Raw genomic sequence first — 26492 nt, forward strand, 5'->3', positions numbered from 1 at the left:
CCTTCCTCTTCTACCTCTATCTTCCAAGCAAGCTGTTCCCTCAACAGCCACCTATCAGCATCTTGAAACCTGGATCCAGCTCTACACAGGAGGGGCCTCACACTTCAACATTAGCCACAGATAACCAGCACTCACTCTACCTCCCAGTCATCCATCTAGCCCTGCTCCAGTCCAAAGGAGCCTGACCTCTCTCACGTTCTCCCGTGAGAGGTGGCTGGGATCCTCACAGGTCAGAATACTCAGTTCTGCCCCACCACATATCAACAACTCCACAGAAACAAAAAGCCCTTCATCCTCAGGACTCATGCTTGTCCTCATGAGAACTGCAGAGCCTGTGTGTTTGGGTTCATCTCCGTCTCCCCGCAGACACTGCCTACTCAACTGCTTCATGTGGGTGTGCAGCAATCATAGCTGAAATTCACAAGGTGCTTCCTATGAGCCAATTTCTAGTTCTATACTAGCTCACTAACCTCACAGCAATCCTATGTGGGGAACTCTAGCATTAGTCTCATTTTACAAAGAAGAAATTGAAGCAGGAAAGACAAGAGCAGAAACCCGCAGTCGGGCGTCAGAGCCCTTCCTCCTCCTCCTCCCCCCTCCACTTCTGTCCTGTCTGCAGCTTCTCCAGAGACCCCAACTTCTCTAGAGAAAGAAGAGCAGGCTGAGGTGTTCACTGATTGGTGCCTAGTGTGCATCACAACCAGTCTAGGGCCTAGGGAGGAAAACCTTCAAGACCTCAAGACGAGGAAAGAGGAAACGGATGGTGAGGCCTGGTTGGTGAGGCCTGACTGGCTGCATTTTCCAGAAGCAAGACCAGAATGGTACTCCCTCCTCCTCTGTCAGCTGGACGAGTGAGTCTGGAAAAATGTGTGAGAGGGCAAGGGTGATATGAGATGGAAAAGGGTAGGTAGTGAAGGAGCCAGGCCCTCCCTCTCCAGGCTTATAAAGGTCAGGAAACTTGGTTAGCAAGCACTTGCAGTACACACAGGACACAGACGGTCCCACAGTGTGGAAAGATATCCAAATATATCCAAGCATTTGTAGGGAGCTAGAAGGACAGAGAACCTGACACAGGGAAGGTGACCTACACAGCTGGGCAGCCACCTGCACCATGTAGGCTCCACTCTTCCAAACACAGAGATTTAGGGCAAACTAAGGAATCTATCGAAGTATCTTCCCAAGCAGGGAGATACTCTTCAAAGTAGAAAAAACTCTTCAGTCTGCACATGAAACTTCCAAGACAGAGAAAAAAAAGAGAAAGGAGTAAAAAGATAAACTAGCCCACATGAAAGCCAAACCTGGGAATAGGAGGATACCAGCACTCTGAGCTAAGGCAAGTTCAAAGACAAACTGAGATGATACTGTCAATACAAAATGGACTGTAGCTAGCAAGAGAAGTTTCTCCTGAGAGGTTCACTTTTAAGGGACACAAAAGAGCTATGGAGCCCTTATGTACCCTACCCACCATCAGGTGACCCAGCAGATTCATACACAGCTATCTCTCCACAGAGTCTACACACAGTGCTGCTTTGAGTCCAAAGCTGATACCCAACCCCAGTCCTCTACCTGTTGTTTTGGGGATATGGAAGCAGCTGGACAGTTTGTTCTGCTCCTAAGGCACCCAGCCAGCTACCTATTATAGCACCACTTGTTACAATTATGCTGGCCTGTCCTCCCTGTCTCCTTCCTTCCCTCCTCTTTCCTCTTTTCCCTACCCTGCCCTCCCATACCCTCCCAATATCCACTAAATACTCTCCATACCCAAGCTCTCTCCACATGGCATATCTGTCTGTCTCCCACCTGCCATGGGGCCTGCCAAGGTCACCTGCACCATACATCATAGCACCACTGCCAGGAAAGGGGCGATGTGTGTTCTGTGGGTGTTCTCTTCCTTGTAAAGCCAATAGGGAGCTGGATACACAGGATGGTAAGTTGGTGGATAAACTAGAGTAAGATCTGATTGGTGATAATCCTTGACCATGCAGGGTAAGGGTTAGGAAAGCACCATCGTCCTAGAAAGAAAGATAGAAAATGTGAGTGTGTGGTCCAAAGGAACAGGGTACAAAGTAAGCTGTGACTCAGAGCCTAACTAGACAGAAAACCCCAAGAAAATGGCTCCAGGGAGCCTTGGGCACAGAGGTCACAACAATGATGGCTGGAGGTGATGAGAGGAAAGGTGAGCCCCCTATACTTATCAGAAAGGCCACTGTGTAGGAAAAGGACAGAGGGCTACTGGTAGGAACTAGGTGGTCAAAAGTGCTAGACTTTTATCCTGTTACAGAAGAAAGGATAGCCAGGCCTTGTAACACACAACCATAATCCTAACACTCAGGAGGCTGAGGCAGGATTGTGAGTTCAAGATTAGCCCAAGCTACATAGCAAGAGACTACCTTGAAAAGAAGGAAATTGTAGGCTGACTAAAGCCCTTAAGCCACAAGTAAGAAGTGACACTATCTAAACAAATCATGGTTCTTCGTGGAAAACAAGGGTTGACTACTACAGCTTGTCAGGGACAGAGCGATGGCAGTGGTGACCTTTATAAATGATGTGAGTGGAGTTCTCCTGGGCCTGCCTGCCTGCCAGGATTCCAGACGCTACTACATCCATAGAAGCCACAATGAACAGAAGCAGGTTTCCTATCATAAGAGGAACTAAGTGGCCACATGCCAGAGACTCTAGAGGCCCCTATGACTGTGACCTCTGCAAAGGGGGTCTCAAGGGAAGCCAGTGAGCAATGCTGGAGAATGCAGACAACTCTAGTCCTCTAGCCCAGTCAGAGACATGTACAAGGCAAAGCAGCAGCACCTCATTCAGCAGCACCTCATTCCTGCCACCACTGTGGTCAGTATCCAAATACCACAGTAGATCAGCAGGTCAGAACTCAGGGGTTCCTAACAGGACAGGCTCAGACCCTGTCCTCAGGAACCATCATCTGCCAGCTCTTACTGAAACCAAAACCAAGCTACTGCAGAACTGGGGCCCTGACAGCCAGGTGTTCCCAATAGCTTTATAAAAAGAGAAAGTGAAAAGTGTATTATGGAGATATACTGTCTAATGATACACCTACTAAATGCAATTTATACATGTGCACTATAACAGTGACATATCAGAACACACCTATGCGACATATAAGCTACCTTCTACAGTAAGATAGTATCAGATGAGATATAAAGGAATACATTTGTCATATAGATACATGCACTCACACAGTCCATATCTCTGCTGTTGATATAACTGGCTTCTACATCTGCAGACCCAACCAACTGCAAGTAGAAAACATTCAACAAAACTTCAGGTGAGCTGAGAACAGATATTTTTCTTGCCAAAATTCCCAAACAATATACTACAGTGGCTGTTTATACAGCATTTACACTATGTTGGGGTTATAGTCATCTAGAGATGACCTGAAGGATAAAGGAGAACCATACAGGTTACACCCAAACACTATGCCACTTTCCCTAAGGGACTCAGAGATCCATTAGGAGTCCTTAAAAGCTGGCTGCAGTTTCTAGGCCTCCAAAGACAGTATGGTGCAGCCTATCTAGCTGTGGGGTTTGGCAGTTATGCACATGCAAATCTACAGGGTTTCTCTCCAAAACTCTGGTCCTGGCAATAAGGTCCCACAGGGTCCCACAAGCTACAAGTTTCTGGCCATTCTCTTATCTTTTCTGCCCAGAGTTGAAAATTCCACTTTCCGGGGGCTGGAGAGATATCTCAGCAGTTAAGAGGTCCTGAGTTCAATTCCCAGCACCCACAGGGTGGCTCACAACCATCTGTAATGGGATCTGATGCCCTCTTCTGGTAGGCATGGAAACAGAGCACTCATGTACATAGGTAATAGATCTTTCAACAAAATAAAGAAAGAAAGAAAGAAAGAAAGAAAGAAAGAAAGAAAGAAAGAAAGAAAGAAAGAATTCCACTTTCCCCTCCTTCACTGCCAAGTCTTATCTCAGGCACATTTTTCAAAGTGACATAGTTGGTTCTTTTAGGCAGCCTTGACTTTCTGTTGTTCTTACTGCTAATTTTAACTTCCCTAAATATTCCCACAAAGAGGCTGTCACAACAGCAGCCAACAGTCACTTTGCATGGTGTTCAATTCCACAGGTTTGCAGATAGGTAAGTACCTGGCATGGACAAAGTTCCAAAGTCTTAGTCATTAATCCCATCAACATGATGATGATAGACACAAAAGCTGTAAGGGCAACCCTCTAGGGCTTGATCGCTAAAGGGGACAGAGCAGAGGAACGCTAGCAAACAGGGAGCCACCAAGTTCACAAGTTCCCTCGGCTCTAACAACCAGACCCTGTGGCCTTCATTTCCAGAGCCCAGAGACTGTGCAGCCCACCCTATCTAGAGACAGGGCAAACTGGGGCCTCCCTAGATAGGCATTAGGAAACACATGACCACCCACTAAAATGTACACAAACCGTGCCAATTTGTGTTGTGAGAAAGAGGTACAGCTCTTACTTACCAGATCCCAAAAGAAATACTCGGTGACTAGGAAAGAAAGATGCCCCCAGACTGGAGACAGGGTGCTGAGGAGATCCACACAGTCTCAAAACTGGTTAAAAGACTTTCTGTTGTGTGGTTATGACATCATCCTTTTGTACTTTTAAAAATCTATCCTCCCTCAGTTGTTGTCTTTAGTATTTAGTTGAGCAATTTAGGTTTGTACCAAAAAGAAAGAAAGAAAAACAAAGGGGCTGGAAATGCAATTCAAAGGCAAGTTCTTGCCTGGTATGTATGAGGCCTTGAGTTCTGTCTCTAGAACTTAAAAAACAAAATCCAAAAAGGAAAACAGAAGGCAGGTACAGTGGCACATGCCTGTAGCCCCAGTCTCTCCCTAGACTGTGGTAAGAGGAAACATGAACCTACAAATTTAAGAACAACCAGGGAAAAGGACAACACAGCATGGCCGTGGTGGCATGGTGGCGCACACCTTTAGTTCCAGCACTCAGGAGGCAGAGGCAGGTAGATCAGGCATATCTCTGTTAGTTCACGGCCAGCATGGTCTAAACAATGAGTTCCAAGACAGTCAAAAGTTACATAGTGAGAGCCTGTCTCAAAAATAAAGAGGAAAAGGAAGGTGGGGAAAAAGTAATATATTAAGGTCTTCCTCATCCTCCTCCTCCAGGAAAAGATAGCTTTTAAGTTTAGGCAACTCGCTCTCTTTGTTTTCAACGCGGCTACCAAGCGGCAGATGCCAGCATGCATATCTTTGTGAAGACCCTGACGGGCAAGACCATTACTCTTGAGGTCAAGCCCAGTGACACCATTGAGAATGTCAAGGCCAAGATCCAAGACAAGGAAGGCATCCCACCTGACCAGCAAAGACTGATATTTGCCGGCAAGCAGCTGGAGGATGGCCAGACCCTGTCTGACCACAACATCCAGAAAGAGCCCACTTTGCACCTGGTGCTTCGTCTGCATGGTGGCATCATCGAGCCGTCCCTTCGTCAGCTTGCCCAGAAGTACAACTGTGACAAGATGATCTGCCGCAAGTGCTATGCACGCCTGCACCCCCGTGCAGTCAACTGCCGCAAGAAGCACGGCCACACCAACAACCTGTGCCCCAAAAAGAAGGTCAAATAAAGCTGGGGCCATAACTAGCCCATGACCCTGGGACCAAATAAAGTCCCCTTCCATCGACTGGAGCAGTAAAAAAAAAAAAAAAAAAAAAAAAAGTTTAGGCAACTCAAAGAAGCAGGCCAGGTCATCAGGCTAAGATCCTTCCAGAGCTCAGCAAACACGCTTGGTATACATGGGTCAAACTGTATTTTCTAAAAGCAATCCTGAGGGACAGACACAAGTAAAAACAACTCTAAGTAAAACTGTCACTCTGTCCAGTCAAACCAAGCAAGGGAGGCACAGAGGTACTAGCATCTGCAGTCAGGCTGAGTGTTCTGCCTCATGAGAGAAGGTGAGCCTGAATGTTTTGGGCCTTCTGTGCATGGTCTTAGAGCTCCCTGTTTTGAGAAGAAACCCAGGCCTGGCCCTCTGGAGGAAAGGCAAAGCTAGCAACAGACTCAGCAAAACTCTGGTTTCACATTTCATAATCAACACATTCCCATACCCAGATAAACCGTCCTGGTTCCCTCCCCCTTCAGCTTAAGCAAGCTGCCCAGCACACCCCCTTCCTGCAGGTTCCAGAAACTAAGCTTACAATCTAGGCCATGCTTGGCTCTTGGAGACCCTGCACCTGCCTGCTCGGTATGCAGGGGTTGTGAAGCCACCCTAGAATGCAGCTGGCAGAAACCAGGGCCCAACAATGCTCACACCATCCCTGGGATAGCTCTTACAGCACACTCATAGAAAACGTCCCCAAGGAGGTCACAGCTGCAGCCAGACCCACCACACCCCTCTGAGTCCTGCCTTCTCAGCTACATTGGCCAAGTAAGATCCTTCCTCCTGCTCCCCCCACCCCCACCCCAGCAAGACTCGAAGCACTCATGAACTCACAGCCAGGGGCTCTCATCACACAAGAGCCATGCCAAACGACTCCAAGAATGTTTAGGATCGCCACTCTCCCCTTAGGTGAGCAAGGCATAACCTGGTCCACCAGGAAGGAGGAGGAAGACCTTTGTTTTAGACATGAGCACAGTTCCTCACAGCTTCTTTATGCTGCGATAAGTGTCACAAAACTTCAAGCACTTAAATGGTGACCCAAAGACATCCTATCCATAGTCCTTACACCTGCTGCCATGTGGCAGGGCCCAAGACACAAAGAAGCTGCACCATGGCACCCAGGGGTATCCAGAAAGATTCAGCTAAGCCATCTCGCCTGTCTCCTGAGCTACTGGTAGGCACTGGTGGTCAGGTAAGCTGCCCACAGGCTGTGAGTCCCAGGGCAGGTGACCCTAGACACACCACCACTGTTTCCAATGGGTTGTTTCTAAGATGTGGTGGATAAAAACAAACCCATAGGTGACAGAAACAAACTCTCAGTGCTAAATGCCACAGAAGATGGCTTTCCAAGGTCAAGGACACTCTTGCCTTGGATCCAGTCTGGTCTACTGGTTATGAGGCAGGAGGATATGCCCCTTTCAGCAGGACTGACTAGGCCACCACCCAGGCCTGCCCACCTCCTTCCCAGAAAGTTAAGGACCAGGCCCTGCCTTTCTCATTGCTTATACATAAAACAATTGGAAGCAAGCAGAGGTCCTGTCAATTCCACCTTCTAAAATAGCAACTGCAGCTCGATACAGCCAAAATGTGGCTTGGCTCCCCAGAATGGATAACACAGCATCCCAGCTCCAGAACCATGAGTTTTTATTCTGTATATCCTAAAGGCCATGGTCACTTCCTAGCTCATCTCACACTGTGCTCAGCACACCCTATAGTACAGGAGTCAGACGCCCAAGCAAGGACGATTTAGTCACCATGCAACATGGGTGATACAAAGCACATGTTGCACTTCAGGCAGTCAGGGCACACTGGGCCTGCTAGAACTGGATCCAACAGCAAGACAGGGACGATTTCAAGGCGTGTTAATTGTGCACTGTGCCATCCAGGTTCTATGGTGATTAAGGTCACCCACAACTAACCAAAGGAGTGTTATGGCTAGAAAGCTCATACCCTTCAATCACATGCAGGAACCCTACCTCCAAGCTGGATCAGGTGATGAGGTCATCAGAGTAGAGACCTGAGTGAAATTCTCATCTTCATGAAAAAGTTATGTTAAGGCCTTGCCCCTTTTACCATGAGACTACAGCCACAAGGCATCTCTGAAGCACCAGTTGTGCCTTCCCTCAGCAGACAGTCTGAGAGCACCCTGCTCTTGAATCTCCAACCTTCAAGCCCATGGGAAGTAAGCTGTTGTTTTTAAGGCCCCAGCCTATAGTATTGCTAAGATCCTGGTATCCCACTGACTTCAGCATACCAAAAACGTTCACTTCCCAAGGGGGGCCTAGGGATCAGAACTCTTCAATTCACCTTCTAGTGTTGTACAAAGTATAAGCATCACAACTATCTTCCCTGGAGCCACTAAGATCACCAGGACACCAGGCAAAAAGGGCCACAGATAGGCACAGGAACTCCCTGCCTGCTCCCAGGCAAAGTTCTGTAGGATGACAGGCCTAAGACTCCTAAGTAAAGCAGAACTGTTTGGGACCAACAAATCCCTGGGTGGTCAGGATATGGGCAGAGCATGGGGAAGCCCATGTTGTCTTGTCTGTTGATGACTGTTTTCAACTGCTTTCCTGTGCCATTCTATAGGCAGAAGCCATGGTCTGGACTGATGTCTTCCTGTCTCCCACAGACCCACATAAAAACCCTATCTGAGCCTGACACCACAAACCAGCATCACTCCCAGAAGACTTATCAGGACATAGCTCCCCTGGCCACAAAGATGGCACACTGTCGGTATGGGCTGATAACAGTGGTGACAATGCCACCCATCTGCACCCATAGCTGCTCCTACCCTGGAGACCTGCAGGCAGAGCTTGTTTCTCTTCCACGTCTCCCTCAATTGTTGGTGACACTGCCACAGGCCAATCTACTCCTTCAAAACCCTGTTCTGATTTCATTCTGCACTTGACTGGTTTTTAGCATCACCTCATTCCATAACACATAGGATGTTAGGAAAAAATGACACTCAAAATTGAAAAAACAAACCAGCTATGGTGGCCCTATGCATATAATCTTTACTTGGGAAGTAGAAGCAGGAGGATTGGAGTTCAAAGGCCAGTCTCAGCTATACAGGTGACTATCAGCCTCAGCTATATGAGGCCCAGGATCAAAACAAAAACAAAAACAAAAATTAATTAGAAGCACAGGGCTGGTAATGTGGCTCAGTGGTTGGGTGTTTGCCTAGCATGTAAGGTCCTAGGTTCCACCTCCAGAACCTAACCACCAAACCATTCAGGGCATGGCAGCACATGCCTGAATCCCAGCAGTCCCAGAGTTTAGAAGACTAAGGCAGAAAAGGATGAGTTCCAGGTCAGCCTTGGCTACACAAGACATGTCAAGATAAGATAAAACAAAACAAAAAATGGTCTAGACTAGAAACATGTAGATAGCTACATGTTGGGTAACAAGCTGAGATGACACTATCTTATTGTGTTGTTCACCTTTCTACATCTGAGAACACCAATAAGTAATTTCAAAAACAACCTTCTGATCAGACCAGGTACTACCTGCTTGGACATCTTCCAAAACTGGTCCAAGTCAGAAGTCAAGATAGCTTAATGTTCCCGTGCCTGTCTGCTCAACATGCCCAGAATTCTGGCCATATAGAACCACCATCAGGATAGAATAGATCTCAGAACCAATGTTACTGTGGCCTAGCTCACAGCCTAGCTGGCAGGATGGGAATGATGAGACAGGGAGAGAATTGGGTACCAGGGCAGGCTCACCAAGGCCACTAGTCATGTGACAATACTAGGGAATTACAGCAGGGGGTAGTTGCTTACCCTCACAGCTCTAGGAAACCAGGTGAGACAATACAAGCGCCCAGCCAATGAGTACCTTCCTTGCCCCCAGGGATCCTTCCTGACAACTCCTTATATAGGAGCCTAGGAAGGACCAGCAGCTGAGCAGCCAGTAGCCAAGATGAGCTTTCTCTAGCAGCAGGCTCTCTCTTGGCACGGGTAGCACAGCAGAATGGCCTTGAGCTGGAACACAAGGAAGAATGGCACTTTCACATTTCCTTGGGCAGAAAACAAACAGCATTTTAAGTTAGTGATCGACTTGAGACCATGAACCATGCAGCCTGACACCCCCTGGGTATGCACCAGGCTTGGCCACCTGTGATGGGGCTCCGGGTAAGTCATTTAACTTTAAGAGGACTCAGTGCTCTTAGTGCCTGTCACTCCTACTCTTCAAGTGCCTACTCCACAGGAATGACTATCTCTTGGGCTCATGGTTATCACACAGAGGCTGAGGCTGTGAACAGTGGTGGTTTCTGGGCCAAGGTCACAAAGCCAGGGCTGGCCACTCCCTGTACTCCCTACCAGGACAAGCTGAACTCTGCCAAGCTCCCACTAAAGAGTAAAAGGTGCAGGCCCCTCTCCACCCTCTTCAAAATTAAGATTATTTTAGCTATATATGACTCATTCAACAAGAGTGGAAATGCTTTCAATAACTTTGCAATTACCTGCACTCTGCCTTAGGGATATAAGTGTTGTCCCACACGTCCTCCACAACACATCCACATAGCCCCTGCCAATTACAGGCTACACAGACTGTAATGGTGGAAACAGGACAGTTTGACCTACAACTTGACCTCCCTGTTCAAGCTCTCTCCCAAGTCAGAACTGCCTTTAAATGGTGCTGAGCAGTGGCAGAACAGGCTGGCCCAACCCTTGACCTGATTCTATCCAGCAGAGGGGAGTACTGCACAGAGGTGTGCAGGACCTCAGCGGGGGAGGGTGTCCCTATCCAAACTTTGATGCAAACAGTTTTACATAAGCGATATGAAAAACCACTAACGGTCATTCCAGTGTTCCTGTCACTTGCCTGACTGGGAGGAGATTTGCATGTTGGAGGGAGGCCCAGGGGAATGCAGTTATTTCTAGAGGCAGGAGAACCTCTAGGCTTTCCTGTACCTGCTTTCCTTCAGCACATGTAGGTTCTCCAAGTCAGGAGACCCTGCTCTCCATCTTGATGCCCAAAATATCAAGGTAACTGAGAAACAGCTGCTGTGCTGGAGACAGGCCAATGAGGCTCCATATTCTGGGGTCACTCATCATCGCTGCCAACCTCATTCTTTGATTTTAGTTATCTTCTCTTACCCTAGGAACAAAGGAGACAGGGTCCCATCTCTATGCTGTCATGGTCTTACGCAAGCACTCTTCATTGACTCTCTGGTTTCCCTGGGTTTTTACAGTCTTGCTCTGTAGCCTAAGCAGATCTCAAACTCCCAATCGTAGGATTATAGATGTAAGCCTCCACACCCAGCTCTCATGTGCTTTTACCCACACCAGCAGTGAGGCCAGAGAAAGGTGGAAGCCAGGCTGGGCCAGGCTATGGATCTCTAAAGCAGCAAAATATCCTGCTTGCTGCTGGGCACACAGGGCCCTCTGGTCACAAAACTATCCCATATGCCTGGTTCTGCTGCTCTCCAGTCACTGCATGCTCTGTTCTGAGCATGAGGTTAGAGCAATTTGTTTAATTACTAAACATCTCAACAACCCAGCATATTTACATGCCTTAGCAGCATCTGGGGGCAGTCAAGTGTTCCACATCAGCCCATCATAGGCTCTCAGGAAAAGGCCCAATTTTCCAACACCCTAGCCTCCCAGTCCAGGCCCTCTTCATCGTCCTCTCTAGCCCACCTAATGGCTCTTACCCCAGAGACCAGCAGGAACCCTCAGGCCTACAGCACAGAAGGAGGAAGTTTAGCGAGTGAGAACACTGGATTAATAAGCAAGAGTCCCCAAGGAGCCCCAGGCTCACCCACCTTGGTCTTCCTACTGCTGCCTTTTTCTGGCAAATTAAATTTTAACTCAAGGCATAATGTCACAGGCTTACATTTTAACCAAACCAAATAAAAATGCAAACCCCTAAGTGAACCATGAATGGCCTATGAAATTCCCCATCTTTCTGCCATTTAACACCGAGTACTTAGAAAGCATGCAACACAATACTGAGGTACAAGACAGACCATCTCTAGTGACAGGCTCAATAAAACAAGGGCTTTGTCCCTTAGATACACAGGACTGTGCATCTAAGGTGGCATGTAAAAGTGTGGGGCACCCAGCAAGAATATCCTCAGGGTTTGCAGGTACAGTCTCCACAAAGTATCTCCTGAAACTAACTGCCTGAGAAGCCCCAAGGTCACCTTCATGCTCCTTCCACACCTAAACAAAAAGGCACTGTCAGATACTGTATGGTTTGTGCCATAAGCCCAGCACTTGGAGGAGGAGGACTGCTGCAGTTCCAGGCCAGCAAGTGCACTAATGTAGTGAACCTGTCTTAAAAGGGGGGGGGGGTGCTTCTCTCATAGAATGCTCCAGCAGCACAAGTCCCAGAGACAGTTCAGTAAGTCCTTTCCCTGAGACAGGCACCTTAAAAGGTCCACCACTAAGCCACTCTGATTCCATGGCTTTCTAAGACATGCTATAACCCTCACTAGGCCTGAGGATGAGTTGTGGTTCTGTGACCAACTCTGTAGACAGTAATTACAAATCAAACCACTTTTCTGGGCTGAACTGACACAGCTTAAAGATTACAGAAATGTTTTGAATTGCAATTTCCTCATACTTCTGTCACAGGAAAGAAAAGAAGTCACCAATAAGAAGACTCTCTGGTATAAAGGTAAGTTACATTCGAATCAAATTTCACAGGGGGAAATGGATCACCGCCATCAGCGGCAGTGTGACTTTCACATTATTAAGAACAATTTGTTCTTGTTCTTTTAAGGGGCACCGATGACAGAAATGACATCACCAAAGTGCGTGACATTGAATTTTACTTTTAAATGACTATACTATACTGTGAATGACATCTTTTAAAGTTATTCAAAATTGGAGCTAGACAGTGGTGGCCTGGCCCAAGTCTTTAATCCCAGCACTCAGGAGGCAAAGGCAGGTGAATCTCCGTGAGACTGAGGACAGCCTGGTCTATAGAGTTTACACAGTAAAACCTTGTCTCAAAAATACAAAACAAACAAAAGGACAAAAAGGTTTAGATGTGTCCATAATTTTGAATGTGCCCATAGTTTTTCAAAGCTATAGTATGGAGCACTTATGCAAAACCTGGGAAAACATCTCTCTTAAGGAAGTTCAACCCACTACTGCAGATAAGTGTTTCTTCTGGCATTCTAAGTTAGTCTTTCTATGCCCAGCTTTGACCCTCCTGCCTCAGCATCCTGAGTACTAGGATTACAGGAATATATCACTATGCCTGGCTTTATACTTATTTTTCCTCCTGAGAAAGGATTGGTCTTTGCTCCCAGGTTAGTCTAGAATTCATTATGTGGCCCAGGCTGGACTCAAATTTTGGGCAATCCTCTGCCTCAGTTTCTTGAGCACTGGGATTACAAGTGTGGGATTCCCTGCCCAGCCTTGTCTAATACAAGTGATTTTACCTTTAGTATAGATGTCAAACTCTGCCCTCAAAAGTAAATAAATGGGGCCTGGAGAGATGGCTCACTGGTTAAGAACACTGACTGCTCTTCCAGAGGACCCAGTTTCAATTCCCAGCACCCACATGGCAGCTCAGAACTGTCTGTAATTCCAGTTCCAGGAGACCTGACACCTATGGCAAAACACTAATGCACATAAAATAAAAATAAATACATTTTAAAAAGTAAATAAATGAATGAAAAGTAAATCAATAGGTGGAAGGCCAATAAGATGGCTCAGCAGATAAAGGCACTTGCCATGTGAGCCTGGCAAGCTACAGAGTAGGAGAGAACCAACTTCAAAGTAGTCCTCTTACCCCCACATTTACATGGTTGCATGTGTCTCTCCTTAATGTACAGACACACAAAAACAGCTTTTTAAAAACAGATGGAGGGCTAGGCATGGTGGCACATACCTTTTACCCTAGCAATGGGGTGGGAAGGTAGAGGCAAGAGGATGCCTGGAACTTACTGGCGAGCCCCCAGGTGTGCTAAGAGATCCTTGATTCAAAGTGAAGGTAGAGATCCATAAAGGAAGATACCCAGGGTCAGTTTTCTGGCCTTGCACACACACACACATACACACACACACGAACACGCATATAGACACCACACACAAACAGCTGATGGACAGTCACAGGTGTATTACAATGGTGGAGTGTGAGTAACACACTGGAGGCCAAAAATTCAATCCCAGCTCTCCAAATATTGATGGAAAAATACTCTCTCCTTACTCAAAACCAAAAATCATACACTGTTGATTGGTTGCACTTCCCTCAAATGATGACTAAGTTGTTGGCAACACAGAGCTATTTATTATACTTTGGCTTACAACATCTAAGTGACTGCTTAAAATTATGCAGTAAGACTTGTACACAAAGTACAGTGACCACTATACAGAGCCAAATGCATGCCTACCTCAATGTCTCAATGCCTCATCTTCTAGTTCAAAGTGTGGCTTTTCTTACTCAACATTTTCCCGTGTTTGAAATCGGGGGATGTGGTGGCAAACCAAGTTCTGCAAGTTCAAGAGACACAACTACAAAAACTCAAGTCAGGGGTTGGCCATATGGGATCTGTTGGTCACGCAGTATCCCAGAGTAGAAGGCACCTTACTTACACCCTGCCCTACCCAACTACCCAATTGAGCAGATCCTTCCATAGTGGTGGGGGTTCAGTTAAAGACAGGGAGGTCTAGTCTGTACAATGTCTCCCAGGCCTGAAGAGGCAAGGAAGCCAAGCTTAAGGATCAAAAAGGTAAAGTTGGTATACTTTAAACCCAGTACTAGGGAGGTGAGGCAGGTGAATCTCTGTGAGTTCGAGGCCAGCCTAGTCTACATAGTGAGTTCCAAGACAATCAGGGATCCACAGAAAAACTCTATCTAGAAAAAACAAATAAAAACCAAACAAACAAGCAAAAAGAGTATAGCAGATACCAGGAAACATGAGGGTTCTGGGTTCTACTTGTAGTCATTCTGGTACCCTCAGACCCTTCAGTGCTTGGAAGCTACATCTAGCACAAAATAAGGATGAACAAGATAACGAGAGTGTTAGCCCCTTTTTAAAAGAAACCCAAGCCAGGCATGGCAACTCATGCTGGGAACCCCAACAGTTGTAGGGTAGAGAGAGGAGGATCAGAAGTTATCCTTGGCTACACAGTAAATTCAAGGCAATCAAGAGCTATCTGAGATACTATGTCAAAAAAGCAACAACCACTAAATAGGCTGGAGAACTGACTCAGTGGTTTGAGCACTTGTTGCTCTTACAGAGGATCTGGGTTCAATTCCCAGTACCCACCTGGTGACTCAGAAACTTCTGTAACTCCAGCCCCAGGAGATCCTCTTCCAATCTCTTTGGACATCAGGCATACATGTAGTAAACATATATGCAGGCAAAACATTCATACACATAAACAATTACAAATAAAAATAATTACCAACCACACCCAAGCAGGAGCTGAGCTACAGGGAACTTGGGACTATCCTCTCTCCAGATCAAGGTTTTGGGTCCTTCACCACAGCTCTCAACAGGCCAGCAACTCCATCACTGGAGACAGAAACACTCAGCCATTCCACGACTGCCTGGCGTTCTGAGGCACTAACATCCTTGCCCTCCAAGAAAGATACAAGGCTGGCCACTGCTCTCAAGGGGCTACCTGGGAACAGAGTGACCCCTTGAAAAGGAGCAAGAGGAAAGCTAACAGTGATAAATAAACTAAAACACACAAGTAGGCTATGCCTGCTGAGTCTGCCCAGTTCATTATTTTTTTAAAAATAGGGCCTCAGGCTAGAAAGATGACTCAGTGGTTAAGACCAGGTACTGCTCTTCCAGAGGACCCAAGTTTTGATTCTCAGCATCCACATCAGACAGCTTACAACTACCTGAAGCTCCAGCTCCAAGGGGGATGCAGGCACCTAGACTCTCATGCACATACCCACACAAAGATAACACACATGTACACACGCAACTTAAAATAATAAAAATAAAGATTAAAAATTAAAAAAGAGGGATCTTCCTATGTGTGCCAGACTAGTCTTGAACTTTCAATCCTGCTGCATCAGTCTTCCTAATGCTACAGTGTTTCATTCTTAAAACTGCCTGCCTCAGAGCCAGGCATGAAGGTGCACAACTGTAATTCCAGCACCTGTCAGGAGGAGGCACCTGGGAGGTAGATAGAGGCAGGAATATCAGGAGTCCAAGGCTAGTCTCAGCTACAAAACCCAGTCTTTAAAAAATAAAAAAATCCCAACAATAACAAACCCCAGGCACACTCCAGCCTTCACATTAAAGGTACCTATCGTGAGGCTGACCAGGTTCCTCAGGCTGGGAACAGGACTGTCCTTTCCACCAACATGGAAGAGGCCTCAAGTTTCTCTGAAAGGAGACTCACAGGCCCCAGAACTTGATAGTGGGGGGGGGGGGGGCACCCGAAGCACGTTTTGAAAGTTCCCATTTAAAAAGATCCTTGTTCATTGACTTTGGTGGAGCAGTTACACTAATGCAAACAAGAGGAGCTTGTCTGGAAGCTGGTGGGGGAGGTGCTTCAGCTGAGTCCTCCGTAGACTCTGGCTTATGGGGTCTTCCTCCCCAAGATGGCTCCTCATGCATGAGGTTGTCCTCACTACTGCTCCTTCACTGGACACCAATGAGCATTCGTGTCGCCTGGCCAGCAGTCGAGGCTCCTAATGGCATATTACTAAGTGCACCCTTGTCGACATAATTACATTATGACTTAAAAAAAAAAAATCTAGGGAACCACAGGAGGCGAGCAATAGAGCAGCATCTTCACCCACCCTTAAAAAGAACACAGCTTCTAGCACATTCTGGTTCCACAAATTACAGGCACGTTTCTGCCAGGGGTGTTCCCCAGGAGGGCACTAGCAATTTGGGGTTGTCTGCCACCTACAATGATCACCAGTCATGCTTATTCAACGCCAGGCCACAAAGCTGTCACAAACCACCCCTTGCTGGCTACCCAAAGCTGGGGCACCAAGGTCCTCCAGACAGTGAGAGGGCATAGGGCAGGGCAACCGAGGCATCCTAGACCCTAACACCACCCTGTTCAACCCTCCCGTCTGCCTTCTGGATAACACAGATGAAATCAATTCAGCACCCCCTAAACACCAGCTCAAATACCTTTTGATGCTCCTTTCCTGCACAGGAGACCAGGAGCTGCAGCATCACAGCCCCCTCCTCCCCTGCAGCTCTGCAGGGCAGACAGAGAAGGGCAAGAACAGTTTACAGCTCCCTCAGCCCTTCCCCCACTCCCTCCTCTCCAATAAGCAAAGTTGCAGGGTGTTAAAAGCGAGCTACCTTGGAGATCACCCAGTCCAATCTCTGATCTGCTTTCACGATGCGACAAGGGGCAAAGCTGCAGCACACAGCATCTCTGCAAGGGAAGCCAGTGAATCCTCCACAGCACTGGGTGCTGGCCCTGGGCAGCCTCCCTCCACAGGCCCAGGGATTGTCGTAGGGATGTCTCCCAAATAAATCACCCCCACATACATCTAACACGCAGTTTAAACCCTTCAAAGGAACAACTTTTCAGCATCCGTCACAAAAACAATCGGCATGAATGTTCCTGAAGTGTAGGATTTGCAGATGACCTACTTCCCCCAATCCCTCCCCCAAGCACTTGATTTCTTCATCATGTTGGGGTCTCTTCCCACCTGGAGCCCACACAGCTTCAGGCCACGGTCACTACCTTCCCCCCAAACACCCCCCTAGCAGCTTGTGCAAAATATCTCTGCAAAGCCCTCATCAACTTGCTCTTCTCATGGAGGATTCAGATCGAAGCAGCAAACTGAGGGTGCTGTTCACATTTGTTCCAAGGCTGGCGGAGGTTCCCAGTTCCAGTGACCAGCCATTTGTCACCCTGAATCAGTAAGGCACCCCTGCAGCTTTTTACTAATGCTTTCTTACTACGAGGAAAAATAACAGAGGAAAGACTCCACCACACCCTACCTGTCAGCAGACAGTGGTGCCAGCTGCAGAGAAATGTGCTGGGAACACACTTCACCGTTGGGGGAGGGGGGGACGGACACCCAGATGTACTGTGGCCCACCCTCTGAGTTTTGGGGGCCTATAAGACCACTAGAAACGACTGCTTCAATCGCTCATCTTTACAAATTCCGTTTGCCAGGCATGCATCTTTGAACACCCCAGTAACAAGAAGCTGCAAACCCCAGTGTGTGGTCAGCTAGGGTACCAGAAGGGGAGACTGAGGCAGAAGTTGAAGCCACACTCCATCAGTATCCCACAGGGAAAGCAAAAGATCCAGACTCCCCAGGAGACCTAGCGCTGGCCCCATCTTCTAAGGTTATTATGAATAACTAACCAGCAGGCTGTGCTCCCCAACTTGCACATACCTCCCCTGGAAAAGCCCTCCGCAGGAGTGTGCTCTCCGGGCGCCCATCTAGCGCAGCACACCTTGGAGAGGAATGGGTTAAGCTCAAGGGACTTGAGGAAGACGGGAGAGGGACAGGGGCTTCTCCAAATCCGAGGCTCTGCACCTGGAGTGTAGTGCTCCCTCCCTTCTTCTCCAGGAACGAGGTGGGCTTCGGGAAATAAAGGTGGCCGCAAAGGGTCAGGCCACCAGCTAGCAGCGCTGCAAGCAATGTATGTTGGGGGACAAGGATAGAGAGCGGTGGCCCAGAAGCATTTCAAGGTAGTGGGCCCAGAGCCGGTGAACTCCCAGAAGTTAGCAAGAGTTGGGCAGAGGAGAGTGCGCACCCAGCGCCAGAGGCGGGAGGTGAGCGCCGGGGTGGCCCCGGGTCGGTGCGCTAGAAGGCAGACACCGCGGCCGCGGGGCCGAAGATGCGGACGAGCAAGGGCAGGTGCGGGCTGCAGCGCAGCGGCCGGGTGGGGGCGGGGGGAAGACGCGGGGTTGGTCGGGTCGCCGGTTCGAGGCCCGGGCCGCGCGGAGGGGGCGGGGCGGCAGGTGCGGCCGCTCACCTGTCTCCTCCGGCCGGGGCCGCGGGGCTGGTGGGGCTAGCTGGCGGCTGGGGTGCGGGGCCCCGGGCGCACCGGGGCGGCGGCGGGGCGTCCGGGCGGCGGCTGCGCCCTCGGCGGCGGCCGGCCGGGCGGGTCCGTCAGTCAGCGACTCGGGCACTGAGGGAGCGCTGCGAGGCTGCGGCCAGCGCGCGGGGACAACGCCGCTTTATCAGGTCGGAAACAGCCGCTGCGCGCCGCTTCCGCTGACGCAGCGCCGGCCTGCGCCTCATGACTATGCAGCAGGGTAGGAGGGCGGAGCCTGAGTCGCGCGTGTCTATTGGTCGGAAGCAGCCAATAGCCCCGCCCCTTAGGTCGAGCCCCGCCCAGGGCCTGGTAGTGGGCTCTGGAGGCGGCTGTGTATTCCGTCGCCCTCGCCTGGCTTTACTGCCAGACACCCTCAGGCTCTCCAGGCCGCAGCTGTGTAGCCCGCTGTGCTCACCTTCCGCCAACAGAGCTGCACCCCTCTTGGGAGCAAACTGGTTGCCTGTAACTCCCCCATCCTTACTCCTTCTCATCCATTGCCTTCTCTGATCATCTCTCACTTCTGAAGCTCTTCGAACATCCGCTGAGCCATGAATGCCCAAGCCACCCAAACCTGGGTCACAGAACTGATCTCTCCCAGTGCTGAGAAGCCAGACGAGCCCAGATCCAGAAGGGGGCTGGACAGATACAAGAAATGATTGGTGATGCCCTGCTGGCAACCCAGCCCAAAGCCTATGCCAAGGTTTAAGTGACTTTGGATGAATTACTGCGCCTCTCAGGGCCCTGATGGCTTCATCTGTAAACCGGAAATCCTATGATCTATCTGAAAAACTTGGGAGGAATTTATAAAGTGTCCTGGTCAGTCTCCAGAACAGATAAAATGGGAAAATCCGACAATGCCAAGTGTTGGCAAGGAAGGGAGCAACTGGAAGACTCACCACCACAGGGATATCTGCTTTTTTCTTTGTTTCTGGTTCAGTTGACTCTTTTTAGACAGGATTTCACTCTGTAGCTCTGAATGGCCTTGAATTCACTCTGTAGACCTTGCTGGTCTCAGACTCACAGAGATCTGCCTGCCTCTGCCTCCTGAGTGTCGCCACACCATGCATCCTGGAAATCTACTTTAAAGGACTCAATGCCCAGTGCTTTCACTGTTCTTAGCAGTGATGTTTAGCGTGGCCTCAAGCTGGAATCAGTTCTGTGATAATGTGTTGATCATTGAAGGGTTATATAAATTGTGACATAGCCACTCATTGGATTGACAGTGAACAATTTTCAATTACGGAGACTGGAGAGATGGCTCAGCAGTTAAGAGCACTAATTGTTTTTTCCAGAGGACCTAAGTTCAATTCCTTGCACCCACATGGCAGCTACCAACCATAACTCCAACGTCTGACATCTTCACACAGACAAACATGCAGGCAAAACACTGATATACATAAAATAAAAATAAATTTTAAAAATTTCACAACTATATAAGATAAATATGGGTGACTTTTTTATTTTTTATTTTTCCAAGACAGGGTTTCTCTGTGTAACAGCTCTGGCTGTCCTAGAACTCACTTTATAGACCAGGCTGGCTTCGAACTCAAAGAAATTCGCCTACCTCTGCCTCCCGAGTGCTGGGAGTAAAGGCGTGCGCCACCACCGCCCAGTAAATATGGGTGACTCTTACAAATGACTTTGAGCAAAAGAAGTTAAACCAGAGCTAGGCGCCCATCAGTGGGGAAACTCTGTCAGGGTTCTCAGAAGTTCAAAGCCAGCTTGAGTTAGTTAGTAAGTAACAGGCCACTTTGTGTGCTACTTGCCTCACAAAAAAAAAAAAATGGGTACAATGCTCCACTTCCGTTTTCCCAGCACTTGGAAGGTCTGTGTAGCATTGAGAGTTCCAGGCTAGCTGTGACTACACAAGTACCCAAGAATCTGTCTGAGGGGCAAGAAATTTAGTTAGGTGACAGTGATGCATGCCTTTGATCCCAGCACTGGGGAGGTAGAGGCAGGAGGCTCTCTGAGTTCAAGGTCAGGTCACCCTGGTCTACAGAGTGAGTTCCAGGATGTCCAGGGCTACACAGAAATCTCTGCCTCATGCTTCTAGAGTTGTAAACGTCTGTCGCTGGATTAAGGAGTCAAGACAGTGACTAAACTGGAGGGAGGGTGCTGGGACCAGGAAGTGGGTATGGCGGGTGAGTCCAGGGCCTGGTGGTGCTTCTGGTTCCTGGTTTGGGTGCTTGGTATACAGTGTATTCAGTCTGTGACAGTTTCTCCAACGGTGTACTCCTGTGGGTGACTCGTGAGTGAACAACAGCGAGAGCTTGCCTCCCCTGCTGGCATTTTGTTGTTACTGTTTGGCTGTTTTGTTTCATTTTGAGGATTTTATTTTTTGAGGATTTTTTTTAGATTCTGTGTGTACGTATGTTTCCGTGTGGGCGTGTGTGCATGTGAGTGCAGGTGCCCACAGAGGCTGCAAGAGCTGGAGCTGGGGTTGCAGGTGGGTGTAAGCTGCTGACATGGGTACTAAATCCTCGCCAGCGCGCCCTTTGAGGGTCTCTGAGACCAAGTCCCTCTACCCACTGCGCCACCTTCCCTGCCCCGCCCCGCTTGATACTTGACTTGCAATTCCATCTGAATCGTGTTTCACCTGTGTGACCGTGCACTTTACTGAGTCCTCCCGTGGAAATGAGCACGCCACTAAGACATAGTTCATGGTTCTGAGGACTGGAGAGATGGTTCAGCAGTTACGAGTGCACGCAGCTCTTGCAGAGGACTCAAGTTTGGTTCCCAGCAACCCCATCAATAAATCACGACTCTCTGTAACTACAGTCTCAGGAAGGTCCAACACCTCTGGCCCTCCGAGGCACCTGTACTAGGGTACGTCAACATACACATAATTTAAAATAATAAATCTTTTCTTTAAAATATAGTGCTTTGTTGTCACTGAGGGTTAAATAAAATAATAAAAGTTTTGTTCGTTTGAAACAGAGTTTCATGTAGAGCAGGCTAGCCTGCAACTCACTGTGTAGCTAAGAATAACCTTGAACTCCTGATGCTTTTGCCTCTATTTCTCAGGTTATGGTATGGGATCGCTGGCAGACACAGCTACACCAGCTTTTTAAAATGAATCTTTTAGCCAGGCACTGGTGGCACATGCCTTTAATCCCAGTACTTAGGAGGCAGAGGCAGGTGAATCTCTGTGAGTTTGAGGCCAGCCTGGTCTACAAGAGCTAGTTCCAGGACAGGCTCCAAAGCTACAGAGAAACCTTGTTTTGAAAAACCAAAAAAAAAGGGGGGGGGGTGGTTTCTTTCATTTTGTTGTTGTTTGCAGTAGGATCTCATCAGCCCAGGTTGGCCTCAAACTCCCCCTGTATTCAAGGATAAGTAAGATTATTCTTCTGGTAGGTACCACCACATCCAGCTTTAAAAAAAATAAAAATAAAAAAACAAACGATGCCTTTGAAAAAGACAATAGAGGACGAAGTGCCAAGAAGCAGCTTAGGATCTTGTTTAATTATTCACTAACTGATGATATTTATTGATCTTTTCTCACCTTCATTTATCAGCAAGCAGATAGGGGGTGCATGGAAACCGTGTCCTCTAGGCACACTGGACTCCGCTACTTAGAGCTGGGAACTCCTCTCCCTAAGGATGCCACAGCGGAATGGGAAGCACATACAGATGAGCTAGCGTTAGCAACCGCCGCTGAGTGCTCAGCAGAAGAGCTGAGTTGCTGTGGGCACTCAGTAAATATGTCTCTACTGGCTGAGCCATCTCGCCCGCCCTCAGTAAACGTCTCACAAAGAATGAATGACCGCATGTGTGAACGTTCATGCCTAATCTGGGTGTGGAGGTACGTGCCTAGGACCCTAACACTTGAGACGCAAAGGTGGGAGTGTTGCCCCAAGTTGGAGACCATCCTGGACACTGTGGCAAGACTCTGTCTGAAGAAAGTTACAAAGAGGAAATGTGCGCTTGATTAAGTGGAATTTGGGAAGGTAATTTCTAAGCCTGAGGTGTGGAAATAGCTCAGGAATTTAGTTCTACAGTCAAGAAAGAGATGAAGCTATCAGATAAAAGGCTAGAGAGGGACTTAGGGAAACAGTGCAGTTATTAAGGGCACTTTCTCTGCAAGCATGAGGACCCAAGTTTAAATTTCTAGTATCTACATTTTAAAAAGCCTGACACATAGGACTGGAGAGATGGCTCAGAGGTTAAGATCCCCGGCAGCTCTTTCAGAGGACTTGGGGCTCAATTTTAAAAACATATGTGTAGGGGCTGGAGAGATGGCTCAGAGGGTAAGAACACTGATTGTTCTTCCAGAAGTCCTGAGTTCAATTCCCAGCAACCACATGGTGGCTCACAACCATCTGTAACAGAAATCTGGTGCCCTCTTCTGGCCTGCAGGCACACATGCAGACAGAACACTGTAAACTAACTAACTAACTAAATAAATAAATCTTCTTTAAAAAAAATATATGTATACTCTTGGGGCATATATATATATATAAATATATGTATATATACACACATATATATTATATATATAAATATATGTATACTCTTGGGGCATATATATAAATATATGTATATATACATATATATTATATATATAAATATATGTATACTCTTGGGGCATATATATATATAAATATATGTATATATACACACATATATATTATATATATAAATATATGTATACTCTTGGGGCATATATATAAATATATGTATATATACATATATATTATATATATAAATATATGTATACTCTTGGGGCATATATATATATATATATATATATATATATATATATATATATATATATATATCCTAACACAGCTCCACAAGCTGTAATCCCAGCAATAAAGAACAGATGCAAGCTGCTCCAGAGCTCCCCAGTCTGCCAGCCTAGCCGAAAGAGCAAGTTTCTGATTCTGCCAGAGTTACACGTGGTTATGAGCCACCCACCTAATGCAGGTGCTGGGAACTGAACTCCAGATCTCTGAAAGAGCAGTGCCTGCTCTGAACCACTGAGCCCCAGATGCTCAGCAGTTTTTTTTTTTTTTTGCTTGGTTTGTTGTTTGCTCTTTAAAAACAAGGCTACCACAAACTATAAAGCAAATCCTGTTTCCTTGTGTGTAAAGCACTCTGACCTCCCAGCTGCTTAGGAGCCTGGAGTACCACGATGGCTTCGTTGCTGTCTGAATGTCACCCCATCTCACCTGTGGAGACCCTCTGCATTCCTTTCATTTGGGGCTCTGTGTGTGTGTGTGTGTGCTCCCCTGAGACAAGAAGGTTGGGGCACAAGAGGCTGTACCTGCCACTGTAGAGCCGTAGATGACATGGCCAGCACTCACCCCTGGGGCACATCTGGCTAGGTATCGGGTAAGCAAGATGGCAGATGAAGGAAGGGAGGATGCTGCTTATTGCTGTTAGCAATCTTTCCTTTCCTGTCCATCTCTGTGCCTTACATACAAGAAAATGATGGCCCTTTCAGGGTGGATGTCTGCACCCCACCCTGCATCAGTGCATGGCAGGCTGCCCCAAGACAGCTACCTACAGACTGGTGGTCTTCCCTGACCTGCTCCTCATGCTGTGGGACTCCCACCTCTGGAATGCATAGCAAACCTGCTGGACTACAACAGAGGAGTAGACAGTGCTCAATGCAGCCCAAGGTATAGGCAGCAGAGAAGGAGATGAACTCAGCCCACTCATATCTATCCACACCCTGCCCTTAATCCTCTATACTTTGGGCATGGGTATGATGATCCCATTTCACAGACAAAGGAGCTAAAGAGGGGAGGGAACATGTCTAACCTGAGCATCCTCTCTGCTTGCTGGAAGAGGTGAGGATTGAAGGGAGGAAGGTGGCCCTAAGGGAAAGGATGAAGGACTATTAGGAGGCATAGATCCCTATGTGCGTCTAAGACTCCTAAGGGTCTGTCCCATCTCTTCTTCCCTGGGACCCCTCCCCACTTTGATTCTTCATATGGCTGACTGTCCTACTCTCTAAAGTCGCCTTTGAATTCTTCTGGGAGTGTTCTTGCCTCTCTGCAGCCATGAAAATGTCAGATTGATCAGTGATAACCTTGTACTTGTAAGTTCCTGGGAAGGGAGGGAGGTGTCGTGCACTGAAGCCCTGTATAAATTGGGATGGCTCAGATTGTACTGTGATTAAAATTCAACATCGAGCTGGGTGTGGAGGTACACGCCTGTAATCCTGGCACCTGGAGGCTTGAGGCTGAGGCTGCCGGGATCAAGAGTAGGAGGCCAGTCTGGGCCACATCGTGAGACTCTGTCACGAAACAGACAACTAAACAAAACAACAACAACAACAAGAAGAACAACAGTAGCGACAAACACACCCACTTATTAACCTGGGCCCCTTCCTACCTTGCCAAACCCCTTCAATCCCAAAGCAAGTTCACTCTGGGGACTGCAGAGCCTACCTGCTAGGCTTGGGACAGGCGACTCTAAAGAGGAAGGGAAAGGCTGTGTCCCAACTGATCATTCCCTGGGTAATCACCTTTGCTGAAACAATTGTTTTGCTCTTGCTTGTTTTGAGACAGGGCTTCTCGTAGCCCAGAATGGCCTCAAGCTCACTATGTAACCCAGGATGGCATTGAATTCCTGATTCTCCAGCCTGTTTCCAGAGTGCCAAGATCATAGTAGACATGCACCACCATGCCCAGTCTACATTAAAAAACAGCAATAGCGAACACCTTTAAAAATTCCTATTTTCCAGTTGCTCATTGTCGCGATTAGCATGCTTATAAAGTGCCAAAGCTCCTGAGCAACCTCTTTGGGCCACACCCATCTCTCCACTCTGAGACTGTCCAGCTGTGTCTAGAGTGCCCTGAACCCCTCTCCCCAGCTAGCTCTGCTTAAATGCCCTTCAAGCCTTGTTCCCTGTGGAACTGCTGTAAGCCCCACCAGGAATGAAGTGGATGGGAGCCCCACAGAGTAAGGAAACTCCCTGGGATAAGTGAGCCTACGGCTCTCTAGCCCGGATCTCCCTCCGGCAAGTCGAAGAGCCCTAGCCTGCCACAATAGGACCTGAAATCTTGCAGGCCATCAATCCAAGAGTCTGGGCAATGAGGAGCCTTAATTAAAAAGGCCTCGGGCTTGGGCACAGATCCACATCAGAACTTTTGGTTCCAGAATCGGCCACGAAACAGAAACTGCTAGGGTCCACAAATCCTTTCAAGGTCAAGGGTCCATGTTGGGTATAGTCACACAATTTCCAGGGTGACCCAGGTATTATAGACACCTGAGGGTCACATGGCTTTCCATGTAAGTACATCTCCTTGGAAGTTCAAAGTTCTTCAGCTGTCTCTACATAGCAGAGAAGTCCTTCCCCAAGCCTGTTTCCTCATCTGTGAAGAGAATCTGTTCCCATAGCCCCGGCTCTGTGGTGAGGACACACGGAAATGATTGTGAAGGCAGTCCAGGACAGCAGCAGCATTGGAAGGTCCCTAGGATAAACCAGGCATGATGGAGTGTATCTGTAACTCTAGTACTTGAAAGGAAGGCACAAGGGACCATGCAAGTTTGAGGCTATCTTGGGCTACATAGTGAAAAACAAATGGCAAAAACAACAACAAAAAGATAGGCGTATTGTGTTCAATTGTAACCCCAGTACTGGGGAGGTAGAAGCAGGAGGATTAAGAGTTTAGGGTCATCAGGGCAAAGTGGCACATGCCTTTAATCCCAGCACTCAGGAGGCAGAAGGAGGCAGATCTCTGTGAGTTTAAGGCCAGTCTGGTCTACAGAGCAAGTTCCAGGATAGCTAGGGTTACACAGAGAAACCAAAAACCAAGCAAACAGTTCAGGTCCTGTGTGATCAAAGCCACCTCACAAGCCAGGCATGGTGGCACGGGCCTGTCATCCTAGCACTCATAGACAGGGGCAGGAGGATCGAGTTGGAGGCTAAGACACTGTTTTGTCTCAGAACAAAACAGAA

At 47.9% G+C, this 26492-nt stretch overlaps 1 protein-coding gene and 1 pseudogene across 2 annotated transcripts in view; one reads left to right on the forward strand and one right to left on the reverse strand.

Annotated features, from left to right (window-relative positions):
- The window catches only part of Slc45a4 (solute carrier family 45 member 4), a 71078-nt gene extending 52403 nt beyond the window's left edge, over nt 1–18675 (reverse strand). Inside the window, exon 1 of one of the 2 annotated variants that reach the window (XM_085678894.2) lies at nt 18518–18675. The gene's annotated coding sequence lies outside the window, so the exon portion shown is untranslated. Of the gene's footprint in view, nt 1–17931; nt 18295–18517 lie in introns of those variants that run through there. The other variant, XM_048457461.3, reaches the window with a different exon arrangement.
- Nucleotides 5185–5701, forward strand: LOC125415268 (ubiquitin-ribosomal protein eL40 fusion protein pseudogene; annotated as a pseudogene).
- Nucleotides 18676–26492: the final 7817 nt, after the last annotated feature.

The sequence above is a fragment of the Myodes glareolus genome, chromosome 19 (genome assembly GCF_982192425.1).
Source record: "Myodes glareolus chromosome 19, mMyoGla1.1, whole genome shotgun sequence".
Taxonomy (NCBI): Eukaryota; Metazoa; Chordata; class Mammalia; order Rodentia; family Cricetidae; genus Myodes; species Myodes glareolus.